Here is an 8,411-nt window from a genome sequence, read left to right as displayed (position 1 = left end):
GGGAATCTAAGAAAGGACAGGATCTACAGGAGGGAGGGACTTCCAAGATGAGAAATGTTGTAGAGGGAGCGTTTGACAAGGAGAAAAGTCCAAATTGGGGGAAGCCCACATAGGAGCAAGACACAGATTCAGAGACTGAGAAAGAAATAATTGTTGAAACTTCCTTTGCACTTGGAGGGTTTCAGAAGGATGCAGCTTATGCAGAGGGAGGGGCTCAAAAAGAACGCTCTAACCCTCAATCAAGGCATACCTCTACCACATCTCCACCTGTTGAGCTTGATAATCAAGAGTCTTTTATGCCTGACACACAAACAAATATAGCACATTAGAAGCAAAATCTGGTGCAATGGATCCCTCCACACTAGAGACACAAGAGTCTCGAACAAGAGAAGAACAAGAGAAGACGGTCTAGGATTTCAACACTGGACAAGACAACCTTGATGGCAGGCAAACCTTGTATGGACCCTTGCTAGACATCCTATGATTGTTCCGATAAAAACCTATATTCAAGAATATGAAAGACAACCTATGGTCTAACTACTTATTTGTTTTACAAAATGTTTGAAAAGAGTGATTATTATGGAATTCAACGGATTGTTGGTGTTTCGGGAGCCATATGATCCCCATGCAAAAGTTATCAACGTGTGCAACTTCAAGATATACGATCACAAATGTATTGTGCGTCCAAGAATCAAGGAATTTACACAGTTTCTACTTCCAAGGTTTCCGATTGCCATATGGTCCTCTATGCTACAGAGAAACCTCAATCCCCTTGTAAATATCGTTTGCAATGTAGTGGGAATCAAACGTTCGCAATTTGATTTTTTGTACTCGTAGAAGTAGTGTGTTTAAATTGAAGGGGACTACAACCCTACCAAACCAAATGTATTGCTATTCTTTAAACCTTTTTTCCAAATCCATGTCCCACATGATGATATCAACACTTTGTTGATAGATGACACACCCCATAAGGGCTTGCTAAATCCACCGGGCACCACTCTCTTCCCACCCTCAGGTCAAGGTAATGAGCATGACTTTTATCTAGAGGGCATTTTGATCCCTTATCTCGAGAATTTGTATTTTACTCCATTGATTGTTTTAGAGTTTGCACTTACAATACTCTCTAAAATGCTAGCTATCTAGATTAATATGATTATTTGTGCTTCTCAATGTGGTGCCATGGAAACGTGTGTGTGTGTGTGTGTGTGTGTGTGTGTGAGAGAGAGAGAGAGAGAGAGAGAGAGATTAACTATGCATATGTTGTTCAAAATATACAGTTATCACACTACCAGCTAACAAAGGGACATAGGTAGTGAAACAGACTTCATCTTACAATTGAAATAAAGATATAACCAAATTGTGGGAATCGTTTCCTAACCAAATTACAAGAGAAGGTTGCATTGCTCTCTTATTGTGACCACTGTCACAAGGTTGAGCTCTTTGTCGAATACATCCACATCTATGACACCATTGTTCTCCAGGCCTGCTCACTCTTGTTGATCAATACGAATAAACTTAGATTAGCCTACAACAATCTGAGAGCGCTGGTCCGCAGCTTGTCACAGAAGCAAGCATCTAGAGATTTACATACCAGCATGGTCTTTGAAACATGTATGTGGAAGGTATGAAATAGTTCCAGAAATAAACTTATAGAACAAAAATTAGCCTTTACCAATTTCGTGGGCACTGAATTTTGTAAGGACCTGTGCACATCCCTAAACAGCTTGCTTTTGAGAGCCTCACACACAGTGGTGTCGGGGACTGGCCAGTCCATACAACTCCAATTGGTAGGGAGAGAGAGTTTAATCAGATTATCTTGGTTGAGCTGGTAGAAATGTTCATAGAAGAAAATTCCCTCATCTGTAAGACTCTTGCTAGTTCTTCCATCATACTGTAAAACACCAATGTCAGCGTGGGTTACAGAGATGAGACCAATAATACACTCCAGTGACTCTCATTCCTCGTACGATGAAGGATAGACATCTGCAACAACAACAAAATTTAAGACACCTAGTCTAACTACTGAAATGAATGAAGAACTTATGAGAAATAGATCTTTCTCTGTTAATATTGTTCCACCTCTTCAAAAGAAAAAAACAAATAAAGAGAACAACAAGGTCTAAAATTAAGAATAGAGATGGAAGGCTATGAACACACTCACAGTTGCATCGAGGATGATAAGTTAATGACACATCTCTACCATTCGCAATCACATCGGAGTGACTATAGACACGTTGTACCAAAACCTCCTTAACAGTTTTCTTGCCCACCACCACTTTGAAATCTAGCACTTGTGCTTTCCATGATGAACAAAATAGATTTGTTGTTGAGGATCTTTTCCTCTTTCTTGGTTTCATAAGAACCCAATAACCTTTGTATATTCTCTGTTGTTGCCATTAACTATCTATATTGATGGAGTTTGAGATAGTGATAGAGCTTATGGTGCTACTTGGCCTCTTTGGGAGACTAATGGTGAGGATTTCTAGGGAGAGAGCACAACAACCCCTAGAGCTATTAGGGCAAGAAGAAGAAGAAGAAAACATGCCTCTTTCTGCATGGTAGAAGAAAGCGTGAACTTGCTTCCAATGGAGGAAAATTCAAGCAAGAGCTTTTGGTGGCGGAAGAATGATATAGTATTGTAGTTGTCTTTCACTACCATTACTACATACAGACTCTAGGTCCACATATAGATATCTTCAATGCTGTAAAAACGAGGTTTTACCTCATGTTCTTCTCTTTCTTTTTCTCTTTTTGATTTATTTCTTCCTATTTGTACTGTTACGTTGTCTTGCTATTCATTGGATACACTTCCTTTTGTCTCTCCTCAATAAGGCCCTCCAAATGACCTCCCAAATTCCGTGATGTGTAATGGAGCATAAAGCAATGTTGGCTAAAAAGAGTATCATGGCTTTTATCATTAGACATATAGAAATGATAGTATTTTGGAACATCACTTGAAATCTTCTTTTTTTCAATATAAATGTATGATACCAAGTGTATATACACTTAATACATTTGGTACTTATTCTCTTATTCTCCTATCCTACTAGGTATATTATTGCATAAATCCGATGTAAGGTATTCCTAATGGCTTCAAAAAAAAAGAAAAATCGTTACCTACATAGTAAGGACACTTTAAAAGGAAAACAAAGGAGAAGACAAACACAAATGTATCAATGTAAAATCAACCGCCTCTTCATATGGGCATAAAATTTCTCTTGACTTTCCACCTTCATGTGTCTTTTCATTTCCTAAACTCACCCTTCAGTTATGCACTTACTAATGTTTGGAAAAGGCTATTTATTTTTCCTAGATTGGGGAGACCTAGGAGGTGTATTATTGCATAAACATATGATGGTATTAAACCATTCTTTTAAATACTTTTTTAATTATTGTTTTGACTTCACCTACCTCAAACACCCAAGACTCAACGGCCCAAGGTACAAAGACATATACCAAATCATTTCGACTTAAAGAAACTCACCAAAATTAATCAAAGAACCCCTTCAATTTAAAGTGAAAACAATCCATAACTCGAGTAGTTAGTGCCAAGTCGAGTGATAAAACGAATGACAATTAGGTTGAAGTAAGTGAAGAAAGAGATTAATTATTTAAATAAATCATCAAACCATGCCTAATTTTTGAACCACACGATTTAAAGGGATCCTCAAACCATGCCTAATTTTTCAACCCCATGATTACTAGCTCAACCAAGAAAATTGATACATATATAGATGGCAGGAAATTTTGTTAGCACTTTACTAGAAAACTTGAGAGCAAACCTTCCTACAAAGCCATACCTTAGAGTTTGACTTATGGTGCATCACAAGCATTATACGCATTATACCCATGTACAATTGCAATGTAGGGACATGAAGGTGTAGGGAATGGTCCTTCACTGACCATTCCCATGTGGGGGTGCCTTACTAGCAATATATTCTAGTTAAATAATAGTCATCAACAAAAGACAAAACAAAGTCCAAAGATTACTCCAAGTCCAAATCAATATATTTATATTCATGTATTAAGATCATAACAACAAAAAACTCACCAATAAACCTAAGGTTTTTAGCATAAAACTTATCTCATAAACGAAAGTTTACAAGCATTTTTACATGAATGGGAATTCCTACTAAAGAGTACCTTAGCAATTATCTTATAGCATCTGCCTAGTTATTCAATAAAGATGTAGAGACAATCTAGGTGTGGCAACAGCTTGGAGGTGTTTTTCCATGCCAACAAATAATCCAAAGTTCTCGGACATATCAAGGATTCCTTCACTTGTCCCACTGGGACTATGCCATGTGAAAGATTGAACCAATGTTGCAAGCACGAGACAAACAGTGGAGATTCCCAAAGTCCACCCAGGGCATCTTCTACGTCCCATTCCAAACGGTAAGAAATCAAAATGTTGGCCCCCAAAATCAATATTCTTCTTTGCAAACCTCTCGGGGAGAAACTCAAGAGGTTCTTCCCATACAGATGAATCCCTACCTATAGCCCATGTATTGACATATATGCAAGTACCAGGACTAATTTTGAAACCTCCAATTATACATTGTTGCTTAGCCTCTCGTGGAACAAGAAGCGGTATAACCGAATGCAGACGCATACTCTCTTTGATCACATATTCAAGATAGGTTAGATTTGGAATGTCACTCTCTTCAACAAGTCTTCCCTTTCCAACCACGTTGTCCAACTCATCATGGAGTTTTTTCATTACCTTTGGATGGTTTATGAGTTCAGCCAAAGCCCATTCCACTATTTTAGCCGATGTGTCGGAGGCTCCAGTAAACACATCCTTAGGAAAAACAAAACAAGATAAAAACAAAAGGAGAAAAAATTACAAATTAGCATTCATCACTAAACGAGTACAAGCCAATGCTAGTTAGTAAGTCAAATATCAACAAAGGATCAAAGGATCAAATTTTAGGCCATATCAACCTCCTATTTCATTTCAAGAACTCGAGTTTATAAACAACCACTAGAAAAAACTAAATTTCAAAATCACATATCAAAAGAGAAAGCATTTCCAACTTTGGAGGGTGAAAAATCATAAACATGTCCTCGGTTTTTTTTTTTTTTTTTTAAGCAATACTCACAAATGTATGGAGTCTTGGGCTATTCTAAAGGACATGAATCCGTAGGAGAATAGCCACTTATCTAGAATTTTTTCATTAACTAGAATCTGGCGAGATCCTCTTGATTTAATAGAAGCAAAAGGGGAAGTGGAGCCAGGTGATAGGTTGCATCTGGTCAAGATTCTTTAAGAATCTTCCTAAAACTATTTTTTAATAGGTTGAAGAATTAAGATTATAGGGAATTAACTCAACAAGGTTTAAATGCATGCCATGCGAGACACCCTCTCTTTATTTACTAACATAATATGGCGGAGGACATGACCCTTTACACGTGTCACTTTTTGCAAGATGAAAGGTATAAACCAAAAGTGGGAGAGCGAAAAAGAGAGAGAGAGAGCTCAAAGGGGGAGCAAAAGAGAGAGAGAGAAAAAGAAGCCGTCGAAGACGATCGATCGTACTCGTATAATAGAATAGAAATCCCTTTGACTTGTCAATGCCACGAGGCTTTTATCTCCTACGATATCACCCGTCACTTTTACAATTCATATGTTTTAAAAGGTTTTTGCTTGGTCTGAATTGTCCAAAAAAAATGTGAGCATAGGATGCTCACATTTTGGGCATGTATCTTGGTAGAGAATCTAGGTAGGGTAAAGGGGCCAATTATTAATGGGATGGCCTCCTCTTTCAAGTTGTGGCTATCCGATTAACATTTATGTGCCTGACCCATTTAAAGACAAATGAGTTTTGTTTGATGTGAACTTTTCTCATTGGCCGCACATGAGTTCAAGCCCTGCTATCTTTCTCGTCCAACGTTTGTCCAGTGTTGGGGAAAAATTATGTCTCATCTTAATATTGTGCCGTTGTCAATTTCAAAAATGTCGGTTAAGGGCAAAGGGAAAGGAGAAATTTCGCCCCAAAATAGACAAAAGTAGTGTAAAAACCCAAAATAACAACCTAATTTTTTAAAATTTCCTCTTGACAAAATCAAGGAAAGGAATTTTGTATGTTTGGAAAAATGATTTTTCTCAAACACCGTGCTCGTCCCAAAAAACACCCTCTGTGCGATTAAGTACAGTCCAGTCCCTTTTGTTGACTCTACTCTACGTTCCATTGTGAGAGCTTGAGGGCGCCACACAAAGTACCATCTGCATGGTGGCTTTGGTGACAGAAACGCAAGCTAAAGACAAACCATTCGAGCCCCTTGCCCTCATAGTTTGATGCTGCTTATAGAAAAAGCGCCCAGTGTCACCTTAACGGTCTTAAAATTGGCCCCTTTACCCCATATTCTCTCTTTAAGTGCTTGTGAATTCTAGGAAAAGCAAATGCAACGGGGAGGGGCACTTCAAGCCCATAGGGCTTTGTATTTTGTATCGGTTGTAGCATCTTGCCTCTTCTTAATATAATTCTCTCGCCCTTTATGGTCAAAAAAAAAAAAATGCAGGTGGGGAGGGGCAACCCCACTTTTTTTAATATTCAAGGCATTTTCTTTTTATAAATATCAAAGCTATGGGCTAGCGCTAGTGAGTTTGGTCCTTGGCGGTGCATGAACCTCAGGACTAAGTAACACCTATATTTAATCCGGGCCCACGTAATGGGATCGACGACGAGGAAGTTCACGCACGAACATCAAACAGCTCACAGTCGTGGATGTCTGCTCAAAAACTAAACCTGGACACGTGCTAAACCTGGACAATGTGGCCAATGCACCCCAAACTCATAATATTATAGTGTCAAAACGGTCTGGGATACACAATGAGCGTGCACGTGAGGTGGTTAGCCTGTTTGACCCTCAACGCGGTCACGGGTTCAAATCACGTCGATGTGCCTCGTTTTTCGCACTGGCTCGGTTTAGTGCCCCCCATTTTTTCGGAGACGCATTTCGTTTTTGCATTGGCCAGGTTTAGTGTGCCTCGAGATCCCGCCCCCAACCCCGACCGTCGATCCCATTACTTTGCATAGGTGTTACTTAGTGTCGAGGGTGCATGAACATCTCATCTTATCTTATCTTATATATATATTAAAAAGGTAGTCCTTAGATCCACGCGATCGAACCTAAGGCCTTCCTTAGTCTTCAACCTCTCTTTCGAGTGCCTCCACGTCGAACATGCGTCCTTCTAAGCGGCCTCCACGTCAAAGCGCAGATGCCTCAAGCTGAGGTCCCGACTCCCGCCTCGAGCGACTCTCTCTCTCCTCTCGCCTCGAATTGAGGCTCAGGGTAACTATGCGCTCTCTCTCTTTCTCCCTCCCACCTCGAACTAAGGCTCGCGGCTCACGATAACTACTCTCTCTCTCTCTCTCTCTCTCTCTCTCTCTCTCTACTCATGATAACTTCTCTCTCTCTCTCTTTCCCTCTCGATCGAGCATTCCTAAAGTGTCTCTCTTTGTGCAGTCTCTTTGAACAGGTCAAATTCTTGCAGTTCATGGGTTCTGTGGTTCGCAGTCGTCCCGAGCTTTATAGACCAAATTAAGAAATAGCTGGGCAATGGTCGAGGAGATGCTGCAAACGAGAAGGGCTAAGGCTCTCCAGCTACTATGGCCTCTATGTTTGCCATCGCATCACTGTAAGGACAAAGGTTGCAGTTAACAACTAATGCAAGTGATTGATCCTCATTTAATCCCACCTGGTGAACTCAATAAGCGCCCACGTCAACACACACATCACTTTCAACTTCTCTTCTTGCAATCCCGCTCTTCAGAATGAGGACGTCATTGCTCGCATCCCTGCGATCATGATGCTCTGTGAATGGGTCTGTGATGCCTGTGGCTATGATCCCCCCTGTGGCTACAATACTTCCTATCTTCATCCTCTAATTTATCATGCTCTCTTCGACTTTTTGTATTCCTGATATCTTTTCTACTTCTCCCAAGCCACACACACACACACAAAGAGCACCAGTGACCACCAAGCGAGCAACCAACAAGTCTCTCTCTCTCTCTCTCTCTCTCTCTCTCATGATTCCTATACGACTACAAAATTTTCTTCCCTTCTTCTTCTTCTTCTTCTCCTAGCTCATAGTTCTTGAAACATGTGTGAAGCTCTTGATAATGCAAGCATAGCTTGCACCATCTAACAATGCTTGGCATAGTGTCTCCCTCGCACGACAGTAATTGCAGCTCTCAATAGCAAGCAAGCTCTACTCTCGGACATGACAATGGTGGATCCTCTGTTACCACCAATACCTCTATTCTCTCATGCAACTCTAGATAGCGAGGAGCTGGCTTGGCCCTTGGACTCACCACGTGGATGTGGAGAGTGAGGGTTGGATGGGAGCGTCTGTTCAATATCTTTGCAGAAGGACGTTGCACACAATTTTTCACACATACACGCAT

General features: G+C 40.2%; 1 protein-coding gene across 1 annotated transcript in view; it reads right to left on the bottom strand.

Moving 5' to 3' along the window:
- Window positions 1–1,362: 1,362 nt before the first annotated feature.
- The window catches only part of LOC147454347 (flavonoid 3'-monooxygenase-like), a 48,164-nt gene continuing 41,115 nt past the window's right edge, over window positions 1,363–8,411 (bottom strand). The window contains exon 2 of the mRNA XM_086516340.1: window positions 1,363–1,983. The gene's annotated coding sequence lies outside the window, so the exon portion shown is untranslated. The remainder of the gene's footprint in view (window positions 1,984–8,411) is intronic.

This window comes from Adiantum capillus-veneris, chromosome 7 (genome assembly GCF_014529385.1).
Source record: "Adiantum capillus-veneris isolate H3 chromosome 7, ASM1452938v2, whole genome shotgun sequence".
In the NCBI taxonomy this organism is placed as follows: Eukaryota; Viridiplantae; Streptophyta; class Polypodiopsida; order Polypodiales; family Pteridaceae; genus Adiantum; species Adiantum capillus-veneris.
Note: the sequence above shows the minus strand (reverse complement) of the source record. Positions and strands in the feature narration are given on the sequence as shown.